This window comes from Trichechus manatus, unplaced genomic scaffold (assembly GCF_000243295.1).
Source record: "Trichechus manatus latirostris isolate Lorelei unplaced genomic scaffold, TriManLat1.0 scaffold00028, whole genome shotgun sequence".
NCBI lineage: Eukaryota > Metazoa > Chordata > Mammalia > Sirenia > Trichechidae > Trichechus > Trichechus manatus.
The window spans coordinates 6044942-6071839 of NW_004443964.1; the positions used below are offsets into that span (position 1 = coordinate 6044942).

General features: G+C 49.9%; 1 protein-coding gene across 1 annotated transcript in view; it reads left to right on the plus strand.

Moving 5' to 3' along the window:
* The window catches only part of UBE2O (ubiquitin conjugating enzyme E2 O), a 63233-nt gene that overhangs the window by 18981 nt on the left and 17354 nt on the right, over nt 1-26898 (plus strand). The window lies entirely within an intron of this gene.

Consider the following 26898-nt stretch of genomic DNA (forward strand, 5'->3'; position numbering starts at 1 on the left):
ACCAAAAGGTCGGTGGTTTGAATCCACCAGCGGCTCCGCAGAAAAGAGATGTGGCATCCTGCTTCTGTAAAGATTACAGCCTTGGAAACCCTATGGGGCAGCTCTGCTCTGTCCTATAGGGTCACTGTGAGTCAGAATCGATGGCAATGGGTTTGGTTTGGTTTGGGTTATTACATAAGTAATAGTTTTCTGGACAGCTGCTCTGCACTGGGCCAGCCACAGCTTTGGGTTCAGGAAGGCTGGGTTCAGGTGCTGATTTACTCCTTGTTAGCTCTGTGGCACCGACTTGGTCCCCTGAGCCTCCCTGCCCCCCAACGTGAGGCTTTACTGCAGAGGCTGGCGGGGCTGTGGGGAAGAGTAAATGGTGAGGTAACTTGAAGGGCTCAGCGCCACCCAGCATGTCATGTCGCAGTGAGTCACCTCCTGTCACTGCCTTTCTTCCCTCTCTGAGGTGTTGCCCTTCGTTGAGTTGGATTCCTTTTGGCGCTGGCCCCTAAGCTCCTCTGTTAGGGCAGGGTCTTCCCAGGAGCTGGATGCCACTGATGGAGGCAGGGGGCTCACGGAGGTATTTGAATCTGGAGGCCCTTGTGAGGAAAAAAAAAAAAAATAGCTTAAGTGAAAATACATTCCCAGAAACATCCCCAAGTGCTTTTCAACCCCACTCCTGGCATTTTGCCCCAGTCGGAATTGCTGATTTGGCGTTAGCTTTCGCCGGGGCTGCCGCTGCAGCTTCTTGCGGAAGCCAAGGCACGGCTCTGAATAAAAGACCCTTCCACAGCCCAGTGCAGACTGTGGCCGTCATGAGTGAGTTCTGTGTCCGTTCCCCAGGATGCGGGAGTTATCCTCATCAGTGCTCGGAATCCGGGTTCTTTCATGCGGCTCCAAGGAGAAATCACTCCGATGACCCGGCTCACAGTAGGAACGTGTCCTTCCCGTTTCCCAAGAAGACCTGTGCACCCAGTCTTCCCAGGGGAGGCGTGTGTTTGCCACTCTTTGAGGTTTCCATCCTCTCGCCTCTCCTGTAGGCCCTTGTACCTCAAGCCTCCCCCTTTTGTGCCAATAACATTGGGATACAGGGGTTTCCAGTTGCCAAGTGCTCGGGCCCGTGGGGGTGGTCCTCGACTGAGCCCCTGAGGGTGATGCTGGCTATGTGCTAGTGTGAGGGTACGTCTGGGCATGTAGTGGTGGGACTGGAAGGGGTCCTTGGTGGGACTCCTTTATTGTGTAGTCAGGCAACTGAGGCCCAGAGAGGCTGAGTGGTTGGGATGAAGGTTGATAGAAGCCACAAACAAATGAAGAATTCTAAGGCTTGGGAAAGAAAAGTCCAGAGGAGGAAAGGTATCTAACTGATGGTACCAATTTTAGTTTTCTGGTGATTTAGTTATAGTTGATACAGATGCCAGTGTTTGACTTAAAAAATAAAATCCATAATGCAGAGAATTCACAGGGAACACTATGACTCAGGAGACTTAGCAAAGAAGATGTCCATGAAGACCATAGAAGCAGGCAGGGTCACTAATTGGATCCTGTCTGAGACACTTACTTGGCTTGCTTTTTTTTCTTTTTTTAACAGCTTTATTAAGATACAATTCATGTATCGTGAAATTTACCCTTTTAAAGTGTATGATTCAAGTGGTTTTTAGTGTATTCACAGAGTTGTGCAAGCATCACCACTGTCTACTTTCAGGACATTTTCATCACCCCAGAAAGAAACCCCATACCCATTAGCAGTCACTCCCCTTCCCCTCCTACACATAGCTCCTGGCAACCTCTTTCTGTCTGTATGGATTTGCCCATTCTGGACGTTTCATATAAATGAAATCATACAATATGTGGTCTTGTGTGACTGGCTCCTTTCACTTAGCATAGTGTTTTCAAGGCTCATTCATGTGTCAGTACTTTATGTATTTTTCATGGTCGAATAATACTCCGTTGTGTGGATATACCACATTTTGTTTATCCGTTCATCTGTTGATGGACAGTTGGGTTGTTTCGACCTTTTAGTCATTATGAATAATGCCTCCATGAGCCTGTGTGTAGCAGTTTTTGTGTGACATGTTTTCAGTTTTCTTGGGTATTCTACCCAGGAGTGGAATTGCTGGGTCATATGGTAACTCTGTGTTTAACCTTTTGAGGAACTGCCAAACTGATTTCCAATGTGGCTGCACCATTTTACATTCCCATGAGCAATAGATGAGAGTTCTGATTTCTCCACATTCTCACCAACACTTGTTATTGTCAGTGTTTTTGATCAGAGCCCTCCTAGTAGGTGTGAAGGAGCCCTGGTGGTTACGAGCTCAGCTGCTAACCAAAAGGTCAGTAGTTCAAATCCACCAGCTGCTCCTTGGAAACCCTATGAGACAGTTCTACTCTGTCCTATAGGGTCACTATGAGTTGGGATCGATTAGACAGCAATGGGTTAATTACTAATAAGAGTTAGTATCTTTTTATGTGCTTGTTGGTCATTTGTGTATCTTCTTTGAAGAAATGCCTATTCAGGTGCTTTGCCCAGTTTTTACTTGGAGTTGATTGTTGGCTTGCCTTTTCCACCTCGCATTTGGGTCATGTCTCTGCCCTGTAGAGTCTAGCAGGTGGCAGCCTCCTGCTGGCAGAGGCCCGGTCAGTGTCATTGAGTCCGTACCAGGCATCTTGCATTATGTGGGGATTTAAACCCCTTTCCTATTTAAATGCACTATATGGAGCCCTGGGGGCTCAATGGTTAAGAGCTTGGCTGCTAAACAAAAGGTTGGTAGTTCAAATCCACCAGCCACTCCTTGAAAACCCTATAGGGCAGTTCTGCTCTATCCTGTAGGGTCGCTATGAGTCCGAACCCGACTTGACGGCACATAACAACAACAATAGGGGATTTAAAAACGAATAAACAAACCCATTGCCATTGAGTGGATTCTGACTCATAGTGACCCTATAGGACAGAGTAGAACTGCCCCATAGGGTTTCCGTAGGGGATTAGAGACCCTTATAAACGGAAAAGACTTTAAGTCCTAAGTCTTTCCAAAATCAAAGTTCTAGTTGTTTGGAATCTGGGGCTCCACAGTCACCCGAGAATAAGAAAAGTGTTGCTTAATAAGCCTTCTTGGACAGTGGGGCAAGCTTTCAAATATTTTCCAGCTTTAAAAAAAAACTACTTTTTTCCAGCTTTGTAGTCATCATCACCCGAACCATAGTACGCCAGTTAAAATAATTAGAGTTTTTCAAAGGCGGAAACCATACCGACTGTTTCTTTTGGGTCTCCGTCGTAGTACAGAATGTAATGCTTGTATGCAGTAGGGTGATGAAGTACTTGTTGACGGACATGAATGGACTTTGATGACTGAGTCATGTTTCTGCAGCCACTGGGCAGTTTTCAGACATGGCGATGCTGAGCCGGTGCTGTGTGTGTGACACGCGGTCCTTGGTGATGAGGACTCTGAACTTCCTCCGTACTTCCTGGCTGCTGTTGCTCACGGGTCCCCCCGACTTAAACAGTGTGGCTGTCTGCTGAGGGGCGCGTGTGCTGCTATTTATGTTCCCTGACTTTCTCAGTGATTGTTTTTAGTTTCGCGTTCCAGAGTCTGATTTAATTGTGTGAGTGTGTAAGGTGTTGATTACTCACACCTGCCACCTGACAGTGGCAGTGCTTCTCTGCCACTCAGAGCCCAGCTCGGCCTGGGACCAGATCTAACGTGGTTGAATCACAGCGGTCTGTAGAATTTCAACATTTGAAGCAAAACACCATTAGTAGGAGCAGATAGGTGGCTTTTTCAGGTGGTTGGAGGAGTTCCTAGTGGAATTGTGCTCTTTCTCCCCGCTCCCCGCCAGCTCAGCTCTTAGAATAGCAGGACTGAAGAGCTCTTCAGAGAAGGACTGGTCTCTGAGTCGGTGAGTGTCTGAACGAAGGGTTCCTAAGTTTTGACCTTGTGAACTGCTTTTCTTGGCTTATTATCATCTCTCCTTCATCTTGAAATATGTCAATACCTTGCAAAATTAGGATTAAAAGTCAATGAATGGCACACTGTAGGTCAGCGTGGTAGACTGAACACATTTATCTCCACTTCCTTCAGAAACCCTGCTAAAATGACAGTAACATAGTTTTTTAAATGTATAAACTCATGAGAACAAAGATGGGAGAGAAGACAGTAAAAGACAAGGAGTTCCCAATTTTTGGAAGCTGGAAGGTAAACGAAGACTGAGCAGAGCAGAGGCAGCTGGAATATTGGTGCCTGCAGAGAGAGAGTGGAGGAGAAGCAAACCCATTCACCCCAGAGCACTTAGAAAGCCCACAGAATCGGAGGCACCCGGTATCGGTGCTGGTGGTGCAGTGGTTAAGCGCTTGGCTGCTAACTGAAAGCTCAGTGGTTCGCACCCACCAGCCGCTCCGCAGGATTGAGGCATCATAGGCAGAGCAAAGGGCAGTGACCCTGGACTGACAAGAGGGGGACTCTAAAGGCTGCAGACAGAAAGGAGAAAGCCCCAGCCATGTCCTCGCCTGCTCCCAGAGTACTGAGACCAGCATGAGGCACAGGATTGCAGGAATCCTCTCTGGAAAAAGTGAACAGTGTTAGTGTTGCTATGGTCGAGATCAGCTCGATGGCGGTGGGTTTGATTTGGTTTGGTTTATTAGAGGCAAGGCCTGCAGTTGCTAGCATTTGGCAGTTCCTCAAAGAAAAAGCTAGCTTTCTACCCCAGCTAATATGAGTCTGCCCTAAAATGGTCCTTACTAGTCCACAGCCTTGCTTGTGTTCACAAAGCTTCTAATTTTTTTATTGCCTCACTTTTTTTTTTAACCTTTTATTTTGAAATAATTATAGATCCACAGGAAGTTGTAAAAGTAGTAGAGAGGTCCCTTTACCCAGTTTCCCACAGACAGAACCAAAGCCAGGAAACTGACATTGGCACACGTGTGTATACGCAACGCAGGTGCCATTTCATTGCATACATAGATTTTTGTAACTACCACAGCAATCAAGTTACAGAACTATTCCATCACCATAAAGATCCTTCATTGCTTCACTTTTAAATAGAAATGGACAGCCAAGGATCACTGGACATACTCAGAGAGCTTCCAGCTTGGAAAGTAAAAGCCAGAACAAGCAAATAGAAAAAGATATCGCGGAAGAAGCAGAGTTGATACAGCAAACAGAAGAAACCCTCAAAACACATAGTGAATATACTCTTAGAAATAAGAGCCATTATTGCTCTAAGGTTGGCTGAAAGTCCCCAGTACAACCCAGTGTTATGTAGAACTCAGGGGCCTGATGTTTATCATATGTGCAGCAGAATTGCTCTGTAACCCACAGTACTGCTCATCTGTGAACCAAAAAGAACAATGTCTTAGCCCTAGATCTTGGGGTGGGAGGAGGGGCAGACTCTGGGGACTCTGGAATTTTTGTAAAAGGAGTCTGTGATCTCCTGTAGGTCCCAAGCATGGTCTGAAGACTACGTAGTCAAAAGTGCAATTATTGTTGTTTAGGGATCCACATTTTAAAACATTTATATTTAAAAGGGGTTCTTGTTCTCAAAAAGTTTACAAACTACAAAATTAAAGCAGTAAACTTTGTGTGGAGTACCTGGATGGTACAAACAGTTAAATGCTTGACTACTGGCTGAAAGGTTGGTGATTTGAACCCACCCAGAGGCACCTCGGAAGATAGGCCTGGTGATCTGCTTCTGAAAGGTCACAGCTTGAAAACCCTATGGAGCAGTTCCACTCTGCACACGTGAGGTTGCCATGAATCGGAATAGATTCGACAGCAGCTGACAGCTGCAAACTTTGTGTGGTCTTTCATGCCTCCATATCTCTGTATATGTAGTTTGCTCTCCCTCCATACCCACCTCCTCATGAACTGCCCTGGTGCCCCCAGTAGGGGCCTGGCACCCACCACACGGTAAGTTTTCCACAAGACTGTTCAGTCCACATTTTACATTGTTGCTGGGTGCCGTCCAGTCGATTCTGATTTGTGTTGACCTTACGTGATGGAGCGGAACTGCCCCGTAGGGTTTCCTAGGCTGTGATCTATATGGGAGCAGATTGCCAGGTACTTCTTCCAAGGAGCTTGCTAGGTGGGTTCGAACCTCCAACCTTTCAGTTAGCAGTCAAATGCTTAACCAGTGAGCCACTAGGGCTCCTTCCACATTTTATAGATTGGCCCCACTTCTTTCCCTTCCTCTTATATCTCTTAGAACAAAATTCTCATATGAATTAAAAAAAAAAAATGAAAACAACAACAACAAAAAAGAAATAAAAGCCAATATTTTATTCATGAAATAAAAGCTTGGATGCTATAAAAATCAGAATAAGAAGGAGTTCTTATAAATTAAACACAATTTTTTTTTTTTTTTTAAATTGATGAAGAGGAAATAGAATAAAAACATTTAACATCTAGGAGATGTATGAAGAGAGAAAAGGAAAGCGAAGAACAGAAATGTATCAGAGAAACAGGAAATGGTTCCGGAATTGATGGTCACAAGGTTCCAGAATGGTGAATGGAAAAAGTCCTAACTATGGTGCATTGTGAAGTTCCAGGACACTGGGGATGAGGCTTCCAAAGAGAGAAAACAGGTCATGTACAAAAGATGGGGAATAAGAATGGCATCAGGTTTTCAGCCACATTGGAAGATTAAACTAATGTAGAACTATTTCTGCTACAGTCACTTAAAAATGATGTATAAACTATAATAAACAGATTTTAAATATATAGCTGAGCTTGTAAGGAAGAAAGGGAATAGATAGCCAAGGGACCCAAAACAAGGGGGGAAACTTAAAGCCAGAGTAGGACTACTGATGTCATGGCAGCTCTGGATGTGTTTATTGGACTCGAAAATAGGTCCTATAACAATAATAGAGGTTTGGATTTTAATGAACGTGTAAAGTATGGAATTGAAATGGAAATCTCTTCAAAGGGCTATTCTCTGGTGAAAGGGGCAAGCCCCCACCCCCGCAAAAAGAAAAAACCCACCAAACTCACTGTTGCTGAGTCGATTCCGACTCATAGTGACCTACAGGACAGAGTAGAACTGCCCCATAGGGTTTCCAAGCCTGTGATCTTTATGGAAGCAGACTGCTCCATCTTTCTCCCGTGGAGCACCTGGTGGGTTTGAACCACCTACCTTTCAGTTAGCAGCCCAGCACTGTAACCACTGCACCACGCGGGCTCCTTTAGGGGCAAAAGGGGTACCAAAAAACCCCCACAGGGCCATAGAAATGGCGAGAAAGCTTATCATTGCCCCATGCTCTGGGTGGTGTTAGAGAAGTCTTCCATGAGCAATAGAGACATCCAGATTTGAAGTCCATATTTATAATACTCACCTGGTGCAGAAATTTCCAAACTAGCACCAGATGGTGATACCCCTGGAGCTCCCTGCAGAAGCAAAGGCAAAACTTTTCTAGCATGACCCTTCCACAATTGCAGGCCACCTGGAATCCTGTGATCCTAACTGATGATGAGCTCATGCTAGGAAGTTACAGAACATGTAGAAATACAAGCAAGAGTCAACTGTCATAACAAACAGGAGAATTCCCAACATAAGAACTTGAGATAATAGAAGAGATAGTATAAATATTTAAAGTGATTGATGAGCTAAAAGAAGGAGTAGTGTCTTAGTCATCTAGTGCTGCTGTAACAGAAATACCACAAATGGATGGCTTTAACAAACAGAAAATTATTCTCTCATAGTCTGACAGGCCACAAGTCCAAATTCAGTGCATCAGCTCCGGAGAAAAGCTTTCTGTGTCGGCTCTGGGGGAAGGTCCTTGTCATCAATCTTCCCCTGGTCAAGGGTCTTCTCAGCACAGGGACCCTGGGTCCAAAGGATGCACTCTGCTCCTGGTACTGTTTTCTTGATGGTATGAGGTTCCCTGTCTCTGTCTGCTCCCTTCTGTCTTTTATATCTCAAAAGAGATTGGCTCAAGACACAATCCAACTTTGTAGATGGAGTCCTACCTCATTAACATGACTGCCACTAATCCCATCTCATTAACATAGAGATAGGATTTACAACACAGGAAAATCACATCAGATGACAAAATGGTGGACAGTCACACAGTACTGGGAATCATGACCTAGCCAAATTAATACACATATTCTGAGGGACACAATTCAATCCATAACAAGTAGAAATCAAAGGAAAGACAAGGCCTAAAAAATCTGTATGTTTTAAAATGACTCAGATAGAACCTCTAGAAATGAAAACTCTAATCACTGAATTTAAGTCCAGTAGAAATGTTAAATGGAAGAATGAACACAATTGAAGAGAGAGTTTGTGGACTGGAAAATAGATCTGAAGAGGTTAACCAGAATTCAACATAGATAAAGAGTTGGTTTTTAAGAAAAAGAAATTATGGATATGGAGGATAGAATGAGAGGGTCCAACATATATCTAATGGGAGTTCGAGAGGAAAGAATAGCATCTTCAAAGCAACTTGAGAGGAAAAAACAGATTACCCCAAAGGTTCACCAATCAAGTCAGCAAATTTCTGAGTAGCAATAGTAGAGCCCAGACCACAGTGGAATAAAATCTTCCAAGTGCTAAGGAAAAGAAATTGCTGGCTTCATTTTCAGTAACCAGCTTAAGTTATTCAAGAGTGAGAACAAAATACATTTTCATAGAAAGAAAAAATGGAGTTTATTCCTGACAGACCTTCAGTGTACTTCACGAAGAAGGAAGCTAAAACCAGAACAAAAGAGAGATACAAGAAGGAACGGTGTACAAAGACTGGTCCCTCCTGATAACATGTCCCAAGTACATGAGACGAAGTCTTGCCGTCCTCGCTTCTGAGGAGCACACTAGCTCTACTTCCTTCGAGACAGATTTGTTCACTCTTCTGGCAGTCCATGGTACAGTCAGTGTTCTTCACCAACACCGTGATTGAAGTGCATCAATTCTTTGATCTTTCTTGTTCATTGTCCAGCTTTCACATGCATATGAGGCAATATAAAATACCCTGGGTTGGGTCAGGCGCACCTTAGGCCTCAAAGTGACATCTTTGCTTTTTGAGGTTTTAAAGAGGTATTTTGTAGCAGATTTACCCAGTGCAGTACATTCTTTGATTTCTTGACTGCTGCTTCCATGGGCATTGATTGTGGATCCAAGTAAAGCAAAATCCTTGCCAACTTCAGTATTTTCTCCATTTATCATGGTGTTGCTTATTGGTCCAGTTGTGAGGATTTTTGTTTTCTTTATGCTGAGCAACTGTAATTTAGATTCTCCACAGACATTAATTTGATCACTCTCCCCAAACAGGAGGAGTTTTAGTTCTTAGGTCTCGGTGGCCTGTGCCCTGCAGTTCCTGTTCTGACCACTCATGTGTCTAACCACGTGTTTGAACATCTCGCACGTGCTCCTTGGCAGGCATTTAGAATCATGGCATCTTAGGGCTTTATCCCCAGAGAGGGTTAGTGGCACAGCCAGTCAGTGTGCTGGGCTCAGCTTCTCCCAGGCTGTGAGTGTGGGCTGCGGCTGTCCTGTACGAGTGGTTCGCTTGTCTAATAACTCATAAAATGACTCTTAAGTGTCTCATACCGCTCATCTCTGGAGACGGAATGGCCTCAAGGACTAGATCATCCTGTCCTTCTATCAGCTGGGTCATACCTCAAGCTGCCCTTTCTGTTGCACCTTCTAACTTGGGGACTTCGGCCCACGTTAGTGCAGTATTGGTTGGAGGAACGTAGTAACTAAATTAGTCCCTGCTCTGGATTAAGATGGATCTCTGAGACCAGAGCAGTGCCACCGCTGGCCCTTATGGCCTTTCTTAGGGTGACCTGGGACCAGGAGAGATGGTTGCTGGCACCGTTCTGCAGAGAATGGAATTTTAGTCCCACACCCATATCTGTGCCACATCTGGCAAAAGGTGAGGATCAGGAGTAGAAAAGAAAGTTTTCCTAACGCTGGATTTCCTACCCCAGGTCCTTTTCCACTGGTCCTCTGTCACAGTGCCAGTCCCCACACTGTGCATTCGGCACTTAGTTAAAATTTTTGCTCACCTGTACACAGGTGCTTTAGAGTAACAGCGTGTGTGTTGTGTGCATAGTGGCTGGGCAGACAGGAGGCCCCTAAGATTTTTCAGCTGCAGCAGAGCCTCCAGAAGGTAGTAGGACTTCTCTTGGCTTTGCAAACATAAGGTCGAGCTTGCAGTGTTAAGAGTAGAGATTGAGTATTAATATTTAAAGGTCTGTTTCTTAAACTGTAATTCTACCTGGATTCTCGGAACTCGACCCTCAGGTACAGATCAGTGGAAAGCTGTGGCGTGGTTTGGTTTGGGTTTTACCTCGCCTGTGCTGACCTCATTCTGGTGACTTGGGGCACTGAAGAAGAGGGAAGGTGTCGCTGTCGTGGTTGGGGTGTCCAGGAGGATGAGGGACGAGGCCGTCGGTGCTGACCCTCAGCTGGGGTCAGCCTGTTGGTGGGGTTCTCTGGCTGTGTGGGTTGGGCAGGTTTTGAAGTCTGTCCTTGGTTTCGGGACTGGCTGTTAGGACCGCACCTGAATGATGCAGGATGCGGGTTGGTTTTCTTCAGACCCCAGGGTCTTCTCTCTTCCTCCTCGGCTTCCCGTGCTTTGCGAGGCCCCTGCTTCCCTGTGAGACACAGTTCTGCGCCGCACCATCTCCCTGTGTTTTGGAAAGATGTAGTTTTGGAATCGTAGCCAACGGAAGAACCAGCATTGTTTTGACAGTGTCACTCCTGGGTAGGTCCTGAGATCTGCCCGTCCCTGCAGGTTGGAGTCTCCTGGCCTGCTGTGTGTCTGTCCTGGTGTGACCTGGTTGTGTGTCTGAGTCCTGGTGCAGCTGTGTCTGTGTCCTGGCGTGACTCGGCTGTGTATCGGTGTCTTGGTGCGACCGTGTGTCTGTCCTGGTGTGACCTGGCTGTGTGTCTGAGTCCTGGTGCAGCTCACTGTGTGTCTGTGTCCCGGCTTGCAGTCCTGGTGCGGCTGTGTGTCTGTGTCCCGGCTTGCTGTGTGCTATCTGCTCCGTCCACTGGGATAGGTCTGACTTCATAGATATAAAAACTAAACGCTGCTGGAAGCCAGGACCTGCATAGGAAGATCAGACATCCCACCCCTGCACCCCAGCCTAGCCCTACCTCAGTGAGAACATGGCCCATGGGAATGCATCGGCCCCACTCCCTGCCTTTTATCTCTTATTGCCTTGTTCTCCCGTGTTTGCATGTTTAAAAATAGCAGCGCTGAGTGCATCCCTTTCCGTCCCAGTCGGCTTGGGAGGTGGAGTGCGTTCTGCATAGTGTGGCTATCAATCAGGGAGCGATTCCTGAGCACCTGGGGGTGCGGACAGCGGCCTGCTCCGCAGACGTTCTGGGCAGAAGCTGATACTGCACTCCAGGAGGGAGGTGGTGTGTTTCTGTGGGCCGGCAGTGAGGAGGCCAAGAAGGGGGTCCTGACCGCCGGGTTGGGGGTTTGGACCAGCGACACGAGTGGGCGTGTCCACCCCCAGGGTGGGTCTATCTCAGGTTGAGTTCTGAACATGCAGGGTAAGCCCCATTTTACCAGCTTGCTCCTGCCCAGGAACCCAGTTCTGCATGTCGGGTTCACGTGACGACAGGATAAGCCCGGAAGCCGCTTTCCTGCCCAGTGTGTAAGGTGGCAGAGCGTGTCCTCCAGGCTACCGAGGAAGCGTGCTGGCAGACTTGGTCTTTGCAGCCTGGGTGGCAGCTGGACCAGGTCAGGTGCTGGCTCTGGGTCAGCGGGGCCACATCGAAGCTTTCTTGGTGCCCAGGGCTTTGTTCTAGGCATCAGCTGGAGGCGGCCTGACGTGGGGTGTGGACCACCCAAGACAGGGTTTGAGTCAGAGTTGAGACCACATCGGCTTGAGGACGTGGTGCCTGTGTGGCTGTCCCAAGGGCTGACCCACCAAAAGGGCTTGTTGGGGAATGTGGAGAGGTGTGATCCACTGCGGTTCGTTTTGTTGATTATTTGAAGCCACTTTGCTTTGACGCTTTGATCCCCAGATTTAATTTTTAACTTTTTTTGATTAACATGTGCCCCTTAGTAGCCAGGATTATATTTTGTCTTAGACGAAAGGGAAGGTTGTTGAAGTAGGACTGTTACTGGGCTGCTTAGCACAGTTGGCCGGGGTGCGTTAATGTAGATTCCTGGTCTCACCCAGAGACTAATTCAGTAGTCCTGGGATGAAAACCAGGAGTCCGCATTTCTAAAGAGCTCCTCGGGGGCCCTGATAAACAGCTGGCCTCAGCCCTGGTCCTTCTCCAGGGACTGCGGACGTCTCCGCCTTTTCAGCGCTGCTCACTTAAACGTCCTGACCTCCTCCTCTCTCTGGGTGTATGGGCCACTTACTGCCAAAGACTAGCAGTAGAGTGTGAGGCCTGCCAAAACCTCCCCTTGCAGTGGCTGATTTTAAGGCATGGTGTCCAGAAGTGGGGTATTCTAGAGCTCAGATACATTTCCATCTGTTGTCGCAAGTTGCCATTGAGTCGACCCTGACTCACGGCGACCCCGTCTGTAACAGAAGGAAACGTTGCCTGGTCGCGCGCCATCTTCACGCTCGTTGGTGAGCTCGTCCATCCTGATGGCTGTTGGCTCAGTCCATCTCATTGAGGCTCTCGCTCATTTTCACTGGCCCTCCACTTTACCAGCTATGGTGTCCTTCTCTGGCGATTGGTTTTTCCTGATGACGTGTCTGATTTTAGTCTCCAGAGATGTGTCTTCCTTCAGGTTTTGTAATAGAATGAGTGCAGGCTGCAAAGTCCTTCCCAAAAGAGTCAGACCAAGAGGACCCCCCAGCGGGCTCTCTCCAGCAACGGGGATTTAGCAGAGGAAGACTCAACGTGGCCATATCCTGGCACTTCCGGAGTTGTTTTGTTATTAAGCATTGCTCTGTTTTCCTCCTGTTAAAACGTGAGGGGTTAACACTTATGTCAGTTGCCTTGTGTACCGTGTGGTTGGGGTTAAGTTACCTCCCTGCAGACCTGGAGCAGTTGTGGGAGCAGGTAAATGAGCTCAGAGGAGGGGTACCGGTTCAGAGACCACTGCTGCAGAGTAGGTAAAATTCTCAGTGGCCTCCTGGGGAGGAAGGACGGCTCCTGCTCAGTTATGTAGAAATGTTGTTGCTGTCATTGTGTGCAGGCAAGTCGACTCCGACTCATAGTGACCCTATAGGACAGAGTAGAACTGCCCCATAGGGTTTCCAAGGAGCGGCTGGTGGCTTTGAACTGCCAACTTTTTGGTTAGCAGCTGAGCTCTTCACCACTGCGGATCTGAGAAAGCCAGGGCCCTGGGTCTTGCATGCTGAGGTCTGGTTTCTACTTGGGGGGACTGGGTGTGAGGGCTCACCCCAGGGCTCCCTGCTGGGGATGAAGACCTTCCTCCTGAGCTGGTGCTGAGGATTCAGGGTAGTCTGGGAAGCCCACCGGGTTCTGTGACACCCAGGCCTCTTCCCTCCTCCCCCTGTGCTGGGCCTGAGCTGGCACTTGGTGTGCAGCACTTCTCTGTCCCCTCCCTGCCCAGCAGGTCAGTGGCAGCCTCTGCAGACCCAGCTCAGTGCCCCCCTTCCAGCGCTGACTCACCCTTTAGCGTGCGTCCCCTCACCTGCTGCAGGAGCGTCTAAAAAGGGCAGAAAAGTTTGACCATATATGTAAGTGGTGGTCGTTTGCATACTGTAAGAGTTTCTGTAGGTTTTCTTTAAGTAGGAGCCCTGGTGGCGCAGTGGTTAAGAGCTTGGCTGCTAACCAGAAGGTCGGCAGTTCGAATCTACCAGCCACTCCTTGGAAACCCTATGGGGCAGTTCTACGCTGTCCTTCCTGTAGGATTGCTATGAGTTGGAATCGACTCAATAGCAGCGGGTTTGGGTTCTTTAAGTAGCTCTCCTAGTATAACCAAAATCCCTTCAGTTTGTAAAGTTCTTTTTATGTAAGACTTTTTAGTAATGCATCTAAATCCAGACACCCCCGTGTATGTTTAGTTTCGCATGGTGTTCCGTTCTCTGTACAGGCTGCTTCATGTGCCTGTAGCTTTTCCAGCTGAGCTGGGAGCTCCTTCAAGAGAAGCTGCCTGAGCCTCCACTGGTCTCTCCCCAGTGCCCACCGCGGGGCACTTTCTCGGCCCACGCAGATCAGGAACATCTCTTCTTTCAGCCAGCCTGCTTGGGGGTCTGTGGGGTGGACGCCTGGAACTGAGCTGACACATGGGTAGAGCAGAGAGGTGTTGAGCAGGTAGAAATCAGAGACCCCACAGGCAATGTGGAAGACGAGCTCTGGATTCGTGGCTGGCAGAGGCGTTGGAGTTTGTCCAGTCCAGGAACCTGTCCCAGGTGAGCCAAGAGCCCAGCAGGTGGTGAGCCACCACGGGTACGCAGTTCCCCGGCAGCCCTGTGGCAGCCTCTGCAGAGACCTGGTTCTTGTGTCCAGCCTGCTGCCTGCACAGGCCTGAGTGGCGCAGGCTGCCTCCGAGTGGTGGCTGCGGCTCTCCCTTAGACTTGGACTTGCACTTGGTCTTTCCCCTGGTCTCAGTGGTCTGCTTTTTAGTTTTTAAGTGTTTCAGCCCTGGCTCGCATCCTAATAGGAGGAGCCGCTTGTGGGCCTTAGGAGAGCATTCTTAGGACTTCATGATCCAGCCAAGAGGCAACATCAGCCACCAGGAGCTCCCAGGTCTGTGGAATCGCCCACCAGGCCAGCTGGTGCCCAGTGGTGCCCGTGCCCAGCATCCGGACAGGTGTCTGTTTCATCTGCCTTGAAATAGTAACTGCAGGTGCTTGATAAACACGCGGGAGGCTGGTTCGGGTTTGGGGGGGGGGGTGTTTCTGCACGTGGGGTCCCCCTTGGAGGACTCAGATGCAGCCCCTCCAGGTGCCCATCCTGCTGGGCAGCACATCCCAGCACTGGTGTTTTCCCCCAAACTGCAGTGTCCCCTGAAGCAGCTCAGGGAGGTAAAGTCCCCTGTAGCGATTCTCCCTCCTCCTCTCTTCTGCCTTTCAAACACAAGCCAGACGACCAGGGTTTGGGGTGTGCATCTGAATCACTTTGGGAACTTTTTCAAAATATCATCCTGGAGGCTGTGACAGAGGTGGCGGGTTGTGAGTCTGGGACACATAAAAGCCCACCCCCCCATTCCAGTGCCCATCTGTTGGGAAGCACTGTTCTGTGAGGTCATGTTTAATGTGCGTACGGATATCCTGGAAAAGTTGCTGACCTGCAGGTGGGGAGGGGCTGAGACTCTGCGTTTCCAAGAAGTTCCCAGGGGGCGCCGCTCCAGGGTCCCCTGGAAGGGTCAGCACTGCTGGTCAGCAGGCCTTTATTGCCCCGGGCAGGGGTGGAAAGGCCCTGCGGGAGAGGGGAGAGGAAAGACGAGTTAGCAGAACAGGCCCTGGCGCCTGGCACCAGCTGACCTTGGCAGGTCACCGCCTGTCTGGGCTGCCGGCCTCCTCTGTGGAGTGAGAGCCGGGAAACGGTGCCTCCCTCCTGGGGGTGAGGGTTGAAAGAGATGCACACCCAGCCCTCCTCAGCACAAGGCCCAGCGTGGCACAGGCCCAGCGAGGGGCAGCCCCATGGTCGCCGCCTGGACCCTCCCCCGTAAAGGCATCTGACAGCGGTGGACCGGGTTTGGAGAGCAGTGTTAAGGTGCTGAGCCCTCTCTGTTGCCTGGACAGCTGGCCTCCTCCCTGCTTACTCTGGGGGATGCCCTCCTGGTCCTGTGGAAAATGGCCCCTCCGGGCCCCACTGACTGGGTGGGATAGCCCCTGTCATGGTTTGAATTATGAACCGCCCCCAAAAATGTTTGTATCGATTTGACTGGGCCATAATTCCCAGAATTGTGTGGTTGGCCTCCATTTTGTGATTGTAATTTTATGTTAAAGAGGATTAGGGTGGGATTGTAACACTACCGTTACCCAGGTCACATCCCTGATCCAGTGTAAAGGGAGTTTCCCTAGGGTGTGGCCTGCACCACCTTTTACCTTACAAAAGATAAAAGGAAAGGGAAGCAAGCAGAGAATGGGGAACCTCATACCACCAAGAAAGCAGTGCTGGGAGCAGAGCGAGTCCTTTGGACCTGAGGTTCCTGTGCAAACAAGCTCCCAGACCAAGGGAAGGTTGATGACACAGACCTTCCTCCAGAGCCGATAGAGAAAGCATTCCCCTGGAGCTGATGCCCTGAATTTGGACTTGTAGCCTACTGGACTGTGAGAGAGTAAACTTCTCTTTGTTAAAGCCATCCACTCGTGGTATTTCTGTTATAGCAGCAGTAGATGACTAAGACAGCCCCTCTGACCAGACATGAACAGAACAGGAAGCCACTTCTTGAGGAGGGAGGCCGTTTGTCCCCCCCTTTAAGCCCAGGAGTCCCAGACTATCCTTGTCCCCTTTAAGCCAGGTTGACAAGCCCAGGGCCCAGCCGACAGGGCATAGCGGTGGAATGCCGTGCTGCAGACCAAGCACGCAGGCTCTGCAGAGGCTCTGCCGCCCAGGCTCCAGCTGGCCTCCTGCCATGCGGCTCCCGGTCCTTCCCTTCACTTAGCAGGCAGTTGGCCTCTGTCCCTTCTCTGTCCTCTTGGGCAGGCTGCACCTCCAGACCATTCCAGCAAGTGGACGAGCTGCAGCTGCGATTCCGGGCAGTGATGTGGGCGTGTTGCATTGCCTAGTGCTGATCTCAGTCAGCTCTGGGCTTATAGGGAGATCAGGTAGAGGGTCCCCTGGGGACAAGACGGCCCTCGGGGGAGTGAGAGTATGAGGCCCAGGATGGGATGCGTGCCAGTGCTGCCCCCTGCTTGCATCTCTGGTGAGCAAGACCCTGTGCAGGCTGGCTTTTCCTGCCTTCCGCCTCCCTCAGCCGTCGGAAAATGGGAATGATGGTCATTAATGCCCTGTCCCCCAAAAGTATCTGTCACCTTGGCTAAGCCATGATTTCCAGTATTGTGTGATTGTCCACCATTTTGTCATCTGATGTGATTTTCCTATGTGTTGTAAATTCTATTTCTGTGAGGTTAATGAGGCAGATTAGAGGCAGTTATGTTAATGAGGCAGGAGTCAATCTACAAGATTAGGTTGGGTTTTAAGTCAATCTCTTTTGAGATATAAAGGAGACAAGCAAGCAGAGAGACATAGGGACCTCCTACCAGCAAGAAACAAGAACCAGGAGAATAGCGCGTCCTTTGGACCCAGGATCCCAGCACTAAGAAGCTCTTAGACCAGGGAAAGGTTGATGACAAGGACCTTCCCCCAGAGCCAACACAGAGAGAAAGCCTTCCCCTGGAGCTGACACCCTGAATTTGGACTTGTAGCCTCCTAGACTGTGAGAAAATAAACTTCTCTTTGTTAAAGCCATCCACTTGTGGTATTTCTGTTACAGCAGCACTAGATGACTGAGACAGCCCCTACCCAGCTGAGTGTTGTGCTTGTTGTCGTTGGGTGCTGTCCAGTGGATTCCGACTCATAGCGACCCCATGCTACAGAGTAGATCTGCCCCGTAGGATTTGCTAGGCTGTAATCTTTACGGAAGCGGATTGCCAGGTCTTTTCTCCTGAGGAGCTGCTAGTGGGTTCAAACCACCAACCTTTTGGTTAGCAGCTGAGTGCTTCACCCTTGCCGCCACTAGGGCTGCTTAGCCTTGTGTTTGCTTGTGTATGCATGTTTTCAGGTATTTTTATTTTGCTTCCACCATCTAGATGTAAGTTCTTTAAAGCCAGGGCGCATTCCTTAGTGTATATTTATATACTTGTCTCGCCTGGAACCTATAGAAAACACCCCGAATTACTGAATTGGTTGACCTCCGTCTTTGGTTTTAGCTGAGCGCCTAGGGGTTTCTGTCGCAGATGACTCACAGAATTTTCTAGTTTGGGGCCCCAGTGTTTTGTCTTTTCGCTCATGCTGACAAGGCATCTCCAGCTGTCTCCCTCCCTCCCCGCCAGCATGTGAAGCCCAGCTTGCAGGTATGCTGCTTGTCGGGGCTCAGCCACGTGATGGTCAGCGGTCTGAGAAAGTCCTTACATGGGTGTGAGCTAGAGCCACTGACCAGTCACAGCCCAGGAGCCCAGCTCCAGCCCAGTAGCCGTGCCACTTGCCATCACTCAGTTTTACTGTACGGTCGACTCGTGACATTTTAAGTCATGTCAGAAAGAGATAAAAGTTACCCCCCCAAACAAAACAACAAAAACAGCCTGATGGCACAAAGTTGACTCTGACTCCTGGTGACTTCTGTGTGTCGAGCAGAACTGTGCTCCGTAGGGTTTTCAGTGGTGGATTTTTTTGGAAGTAGATTGCCAGGCCTTTCTTCCAAGGTGCCTCTGGGTGAACTTGATCCCCCAGTCTTTCTGTTAACAGCCTAGTGTGTTAACCATTTGCACTGCCCAGGAACCTAAAAGTCTCCCCAACACACACACACACACACACACACACACACACACACACACACAAAAGTGTCTTTGTGTGACTATAGAGATACCGAGGTGTTGGTTTGCTTGTGTTTGGGCTCCAAACAAGCTTCAGAGAAGAGCTATCTCTCTCCTGATATAACTGGCTGGAACCCCGGCCAGAGAGAAGCAACAGAGCCTGGTCACAGGGACGGGGCAGACACCCAGACAAGGCAGGGCTCCAAGCTTCTTAACAGGGATCCACAGTAAAGTACACATTTTACATTGTGACCCAGGGCACAGATGCATTATACAGGCAGTCCCTGGGTCACAAATACCCGACTCAGGTACTACCTGTAGTTAGTCATCTAGTGCTGCTATAACAGAAATACCACAAGCGGATGGCTTTTAACAAAGAGAAATTTATTCTCTCACAGTCTGGTAGGCTACAAGTCCAAATTCAGGGCATCAGCTCCAAGGGAACACTTACTCTGTTGGCTCTGGAGGAAGGTCTGTGTCGTCAATCTTCCCTTGGTCTGGGAGCTTCTCTGTGCAGGGGCCTCAGGTCCAAAGTACGCGCTTTGCTCCCAGTACTCTTTTGTTGGTGGTATGAGGTCCCCGTGTGTCTCTGCTCACTTCTCTCTTTTATATGTCAAAAGAGATTGCCTTAAGACACTATCTAATCTTGTAGACCTCATCAGTATAACTGCCACTAATCCCTCTTTTTACATCATAGTGGTAGAATTTACAACACACAGGCAAATGACATCAGATGATAAAATGGTAGACAATGATACAATGCTGGGAATCATGACCTAGCCAAGCTGACAGATATTTTGGGGGGACACAATTCAATCCATGACACAAACCAACACCTGTAAAGCCTATTATATTAAAACTTTGAGGTACATAGAGTGTTTCATAATAACAAATGGGTGCTACTTCAGTGCACATCAAAACATTATTATTATTACTCTGTTGTTACATTAAAGATGTTTTAGTGTATCTGAAAGTGTTTCTTTAATGTTCTTTATGCATTGAAAGGTACCCTGTATACTGTATACTAAGACAGACATTTGACTAACTGACGTTAAATATGAACCATACCTAACGGTTCCGACTTGAGTACAAATTTGACCTAAAGACAGACTTAGAAATAGAACTCGTTCATAATCCGGGAACTGCATGTATATACATCTGGAAATGTTTTCCCTAACAGTATTTATCCTTACTACCTCTGAAGTGCTCAGATCTTTTCTTTTTCACTGTTGACCCTGACCCACTAAATTGATTTCATAACCCATGTATGGGTCAGAACCCACAGTTTGAAAAAGTGCTGCTCTAGGAAGCATTCCATTCTGGATTTTCCAAAGCTATTTAAGAAGTCTGCACTAGGATAAACTTTGCAGTCTGGAAGCTTCTCGGCTGCCAAGTCATCTTAACATCAGAGGGGGGCAAGGTAGAGAAAGGCAACCATCGCTGGGCCTGCCCTACCCCCGTCGCCCACGCCTGTGCCAGCTCCCTGTACATTCCTTACTGACAGTGCACGTTCCTTGCTTTACGCTTGTGTTTTTGTCTAGGAATTAGAAACGCATAGGCGCTCAGCTAATTGACCTCATTCCTAGGTTCCAGTGAAGTTTCTTTGTTCCCACCTCCCAAAGCCAGGTTGGGTTTCTCGTCAGAGAAGCGTCTGTGTGTGTGCTCACACGCACGCCCCTCCCCCCCCCCATACCATAATGAACAGGGTAGTGCTGCTGGCTTAGACCACTGCCCGTTATGGAGCGGGCCATCGGCAGGGCACCTGGGCTCTTCAAGCCCACAGACTGCGCCAGGACTGCAGGGGTCCCTTCCGTGCCTGGGACCTCAGTGAGGGTGGGAGGGGCTGGGCAAGAGGCCATGAAGTCCCCACACAGTTGGAACCTGCCCCTTACTTCTGACCACGCCCTGTGTTCACCCTTTGTCAGTATGTCTAGGACTCAGCTGTGGGGGGCGGGGGGCGGTTTGCTTCTCAGATTGTTTTCACCCCTTTGAGGAGCAGCTGGCCTTTAGAACCAGTGCTGCTCTGGCCTTATGTTCCTTTCAGGAATCTGCTTGGAGTCCTGGCCTAAACAGACAGCTTCATCCCTGTGTGTGTCTTCTGGGCCTCCTCCAGCCCCCTTGCCACACAGAGCAGTGGAGACGGCTTGTTTTTCTTTTCCCTCAGCCTATTTTCCTCGCTGAGGGCCGCAAGGCTTCCACACTCCTGGGGCCTGGCTTGATACAGCGAAGGTAAGGCCTCGCTCTTTGAACCCAAATCCAAACCAGGGGCCACTGCAGGCTGTCTGCAATTTTCCACTCACTTGGCCCAGTGTGGGCCCACCACTGGGTGCTGGGCACAGTGCTGGCCTTTTGTGTGTGAAGCTGCTCCTAGTTGTAAGCTGAAGATGTCGCACTGATAACATCAATGGCCCCTAGAAGAGACTGGGATGGTTTCCTTTCTGGGGGGCAGAGGAGAACACCCGTATCCCCCTCTCTGTTTGGCCTTCCCTGGTAGGTGACAGGAGGTGACCGTGGTGTGGTCGGTGGCGTCCAGCCCGTACCGTCAATGCCCAGCCATCATAGGGCCCCTCCGCGGCCTTTTGTTGGGTTTCCTGCAGCTTCCCTTCTCGCACTAGGAGCCCTTCTAGTTTTCTGGAGGCCGGGTCCAGTGACCAGGTGGCAACCCGCCTTCTTCACCTCAGGCAAGTGACCTCCAGTGAGCAGGCCGACCCAGAACCACTTGGAAGGAGACTCTTGTATTGGCTCCCTTGCATTTCCCACCCGTTGATCAGCCGACAGTCTCAAGTTTGTTTCTATTCTAGGAATGTTTTCTGTGGTGGACTTGGGTTCCGCCAGGTCAGTCAGGAGCAGGGCTGCTCTGGACCAGGAGGTCTGGAAGAGTAGGTTGTTGGCTGTAGGCCTCGAGGTCACCGTCTGGAGAAGCGTGTGTGCCCAGGCGCACAGGGAGCAGCGGGAGCTGTGTGGGCCCCAGGGAGCTCCTTGCTCCTGGGCTCAGGCTCCCCAAGCTCAGATGGGGCAGGACCTGCAGTTGCCTCCCACCCCCGCCCCTCCTTCCCCTGCCATTTTATGTTTCCAACTTGGAGCACCTCATTCACTCTTCCTTCCAGATATATCCAGGGGGTGGCCCTCTCCCACCTTCTCCACCCATGCTCTGGTCTCAGCACCTTTGTCCTTGAAGCAGCCCAGCTCCGGTGCCTCAAACCTCAGCACCACTGACACTTTGGGCCAGGTTGTTCTGTGTTGTGGGGCTGGCCTACGCATTGCAGGATGTTTGGCAGCACCCCTAAACAGAAGCACCCCCGCTAATTGTGGCAACCAAAACTCTCTACAGACGTTGCGGATGCCCCGTGGGGGAAGAATTTGCCCCCAGTTGAGAAGCGCTGGGCTGACTGGTCTCCCTGCCTGTCTCTCCACAGCCAGGTGCTCCTTTAACCTTGCTGTCATGTGCGCCTCTGTTTGGGCCCCGAGGGGCGTCTGTCTCACTCAGAATAGAATCCCAAGTCCCCAGTGTGGTTCTCTCAGGCCCGAGTGGCCTGGCCGCATCCCCACCGCTCTCCCAAGAGCTTGCTTTGCCACCGCCCCTCTGGCCCCCTCGCTGGTAGGACACGCCAGGCAGGCTCCCACCCGGGGCCTCCACGGCTGGCTGCTTACAACACTCACCCCCTTATTTCACTCAGGCCTCTTCGGTCAGGGTCACCTGGACTGGCCCTTCCTGCCCCACCGTGGAAAATAACTACTCAAGCCCCCCCATTCCAGTCACCCTTTACCCCCCTCCTCCCCTATACTGCGTGCATTCTCCGTGGTGTGCAGCGCACCTGACCTGGGTGTCTGTGTCGGCCTGTCTCCCCACCGCACTTGAGTGTGAACGTCCTGAGGGCAGGGCCTTGCCGCCTCAGCACCAGGCGCGTGGTCAGGTGGGCGCCTCCAGACAGCCCGGCTCACCTGCTCCCTCCCACGGCTGGCAGGTCCGTGGTATGGTGACCTCTCTTCCCAAAGGAGGCCGTGGAACGGAGGATGCCGGCTCTGGGTCCCACTAGGCAGGGCCACAGCCCTGCAGAGAAGTGTCAAAGAAAGGCACACTCGGTTTAGCAGACACGCGAGCAAAATTTAAAAACCGCCCATAACCTCTCCACACTCAGACAACGGTTAGCATTTTGGTGCGTTTAGCATTTTGGTACGTTATCTTCCTCATCCTTCTTCTGTTCTGAAACCTCTGGCAGCTACACCTCTCCCTCTAGAATTGTTAGTTCACAACCCCGGGGGGGTGGGGGGCGGTTCAGAATTTTAGAGCCCGTGGTGACCATGAAATCTGTCTGTCCCCCATCTCGCATCCACCCCAGGGGCCATTTTTTTTTTTAATATTTTATTGAACTTCAGGGGAAGGCTTACAGAACAGATAGTTTCTCATGTAACAGTAACACACATGCTGTTTTATGACATTGGTTAACAACCCCACAACATTTTAACGCTCTAAATTCTCAACTTTTTTTTTTCTTTTGTGAAAATACACATAGCCAAAGATACGCCATTTCAAAAAATTTTTTTTTACATACACATTTAAGTGACATTGACTACACTCTTCTAATTGTGCTGTTATTCTCACTTAAGATGAAGGCTTACAGGACAAAATAGTCTCCCATTTAACAGTTACTACAAATGTTGCCCTATGACAATGGTTAACAATCTCACAACACATCAACAATATCCTTACTCTACTTTGTGTTCCCTATCATCAGCTTCCTACTCCCCTTCTGCCTTCTGGGCCTTGTCACTGGACTCCTGTACCTCGTTACTCTCATGGTTTTACTGGGCTGTCCACTCTCAGGCTGATCAGTGAACCTTGAAGGTAACTTTACCACTGAGCTAAAAGGGTGTCTGGGGGCCATACTCTCAGGGTTTCTCCAGTGTCCTTTAGGCCAGAAAATCTGGTCTTTTTTTTTTCTGTGAGTTAGAATTATGCTCTACATCCTTCTCCAGCTCTGTCCAGAACCCTCTGTTGTGATCCTGGTCAGAGCAGTCAGCGGTGGTAGCCGGGCACCATCTAGCTGTACTGGACTCAGTCCGGTGAAGGTCTTGGTAGCTGTGGACAATTAGTCCTTTGGACTAATCTTTTCGTTGTATCCTGTTCTCTTCATTCTCACTTGCTCCCGAAGAGATGAGACCAGTGGAGTATCTTAGATGGCCGCTCACAGGCTTTTAAGACCCCAGACACTACTCACCAAGGTAGAATGTAGAGCATTATCTTTATATGTAGTGTCATGCCAATTGAGCTAGATGTTCCCTGAGACCATGGTCCCAGGGGCCATTTTTTTTAAAACCCCAGTATATTCAGGCTGCATGAGCAGGTGCCTGTTGGCAGTGGGGGTGGGGGTTTTGTTTCATGGCTTCGTTTTGAGCTAGAATCTATGTTTTCTGAGAGCAGGCACAGCGCCCTCTAGTGTTGACAGCCCTTCCCGGGCAGTCTGGTGCCATGATTTGAGTGACCCGTTACCGTCGAGTCGATTCCGAATCATAGCCACCCTGTAGAACAGGGTAGAACTGCCCCGTAGGGTCTCCAAGGCTGTAATCTTTATGGGAGCAGATTTCCGCGGAGCAGCTGGTGGGTTTGAACCACCGACCTTTTTTTGGTTAGCAGCCAAGTGCATACCCGCTGTGCAGCCAGGGCTCCTTTGTGATTTGTGTTGGTGTTACGTGCCGTCTAGTCGGTTCCGACTCGGAGCGACCCTGTGCGCAACAGAAGGAAACCCTGCCCAGTCCTGTGCCGCCCTCACGGTCGTTGCTATGCTCCAGCCCATTGTTGCAGCCACTGTGTCGGTCCATCTCATTTAGGGTCTTCCTCTTTTTAGACAACCCTGTACTTCACCAAGCATGATGTCCTTCTCCAGGGACTGATCCCTCCTAATAACATGTTCAAAGTATGTGAGACATTGTCTCGCTATCCTTGCTTCTAAAGAGCGTGCTGGCTGTACTTCTTCCGAGATAGATTTGTTCGTTCTTTTGGCCGTCCATCATATATTCGATATTCTTCGCCAACAGAACAGTTCAAAGGCATCAATTCTTCTATCTTCCTTATTCATTGTCCAGCTTTTTACATGCATATGAGGTGATTGAAAATGCCGTGGCTTGGGTCAGGCACACCTTAGTCCTCAAGGTGGCATCTTCGCTTTTTAACGCTTTAAAGAGGTCTTTTGCAGCAGATTTGCCCAGTGCAGTGCATCTTTTGACTTCCTGACTGCTGCTTCCAGGGGTGTTGATTGTGGATCCAAGTAAAATGAAATCCTTGACAACGTCAGTCTTTTCTCCGTTTATCATGATGTTGCTTATTGGCCTAGTTGTGAGGATTTTTGTTTTCTTTATGTTGAGGTGTAATCCATACTGAAGGCTGTAGTCTTTGATCTTCATCAGTAAGTGCTTCAAGTCCGCTTCACTTTCAGCAAGCAAGGTTGTGTCATCTGCATAATGCAGGTTATTAATGAGTCTTCCTCCAATCCTGATGCCCCGTTCTTCATATAGTCCAGCTTCTCGGATTATTTGCTCAGCATACAGATTGAATAAGTATGGTGAAAGGATACAACCCTGACGCACACCTTTGCTTACTTTAAACCATACAGTATCCCCTTGTTCTGTTCGAACAACTGCTTCTCGATGCATGTACAGATTCCTCAGGAGCACAGTTAAGTGTTCTGGGATTCTCATTCCCGTTCTTCATAGTGTGATTTGGGTACTTGATCCTTTATAAGTGTAGTGGGAAGTGGGGGCAGACTGTTGGCCCTGGCTGCCCCCTCAGTGTCACGTGGCCTTTCCTGCGCAGAGGATCGCCATCAGGGGCCCACGCTGCCTTCCACATGCCCCACGCGTGAACGGAGCATTTATAATTACAAAGCTAGGAAAAGAATCGCTGTGTTTTAGAATGTATGGACCTTCCAGAACTATTATCTCTGCAGTTCCGGGGAGGAATAAGCTTTTTATGTGGTTGAAAGAATGCACTCAAGCTACGCAGCCTGAGTTCAAGTCCCAGCTCCTCCGCTTACTAGCTTTGTGACCTTGAACTAGTTCCTTAGTTTCTGTCTGTTGACTTGACTGTACGATGGGGGTGGTAATAATACCTGCGTTTTAGGGTTGTAGAGGGTTTCATGAGTTAAGCACACAGAGTGCTTAGAAAGCGGCCTGACTCGTGGTAAGTACTCGGTTAGACCTTATTGCGAGGCAGAGGTTCCTGGGAGCACAGTGTTCTCCTTCCAGGCTGAGGGCGCTGCCAGGCACTGACGGGCGGAAGGGCTCATGGGAAGGTGGTGTCTGGTGTGGGTAGACCTCAGGGAGTTCTGCGACCAAGTTGTGAAAGACAGTGGAGCCCTTCCGGACACAGCATACTTTTCTCATTTTGTGGAGTTGCCAAGGGACGGGAATGTAGCCAGCACCCAGCCGCTCCTCTGCACTCACTCCAGCTCTGCTCCCAGCACCGTCCAGGCTGTGGAAAAATGGAGGGGAATTCTGTCTGGAAAGATTGGAGACCCCACCCCAAAGACGCAGAGCTTCAGGTGGAGCCAACGCCTGCAGGCTGTCACGCACCAAGGGCAGTCGGACAGCTGTGGCACGGAGAGGACAGCCTGACCTGGGAGCACGGAGGAGGCGCCTGCCCACCAGCAGCCTCCGCAGAGGTCGGAGGGAGGAGCCGCCTCTGCCTTGCATGGTGCCGGCGTCTCCCCAGCTGCTCCCCCTCTGCTCCAGAGCTGGAGCCTCAGTTTCCCCTGTGCTCAGAGGAAGGGGAGGAGCCAGTGCCCCCCGCCACCATCCAGTACCAAGGAGGGCATCCCCTCCCGTCACACACAGCACAGCCTCTCATTGGATATCCTAGTACTGCAACTTCTGGTTCCTATGGCAACTTGGAAAAACCTGCAGTTGTGGCTTTTTGAAGTCTAAACCAGGAGCAGGGGGCTGGGGTATGTGGGGCAGCAGGGAAAATACCACGTCCAGACCAGAAGGGAGGGTCACAGGATAGAAAGTTCTTTGCAATAGGAAGGTGGCACCCTCGTCCAGCACGACCGTAGCAGAGCTCTCCGGGCCCCGCGCAGCCTCCGGGGGTCTCTGACCAGAGGTGAGAAGAGCCTGGACCTCCAGAGGGTCTTCAGCATCCACGATCTGGGGCGCAGTGGGGTCGGGCAGCGGTAGTCCCAGCCAGTGTTTGCTGAGCGCTCACTGCACGCCAGGCACTGTGCTGGCATCTCTGCGTTCGTGGTTGTATTCAGTCCTCCAACCACTCCGAGACAGCACTGCTGTCCCGTTTTGTACCTGTGGAGACAGGCCTGCAGACATGAGCCTGAGGTTTCCCAGCTGGTACGTCCAGCATCTGACTCTAGAACCCATGCCTGTGGGCCCGTTCTCTGAGCGTGAGCCTGTCCTTGTAGGAACATGCCGGCCGGTGGGATGGCGCAGTCTGCTGCTTCCTCTTCACCTTCTCGGAAGAGTCACATCCTGCTAACAGCAGAGCTTGTTTCAGTGATTGCCGAAGTTCTGGGGACCGTGAGCTGGTGTCTTCCTCTGTCTCTGTTTC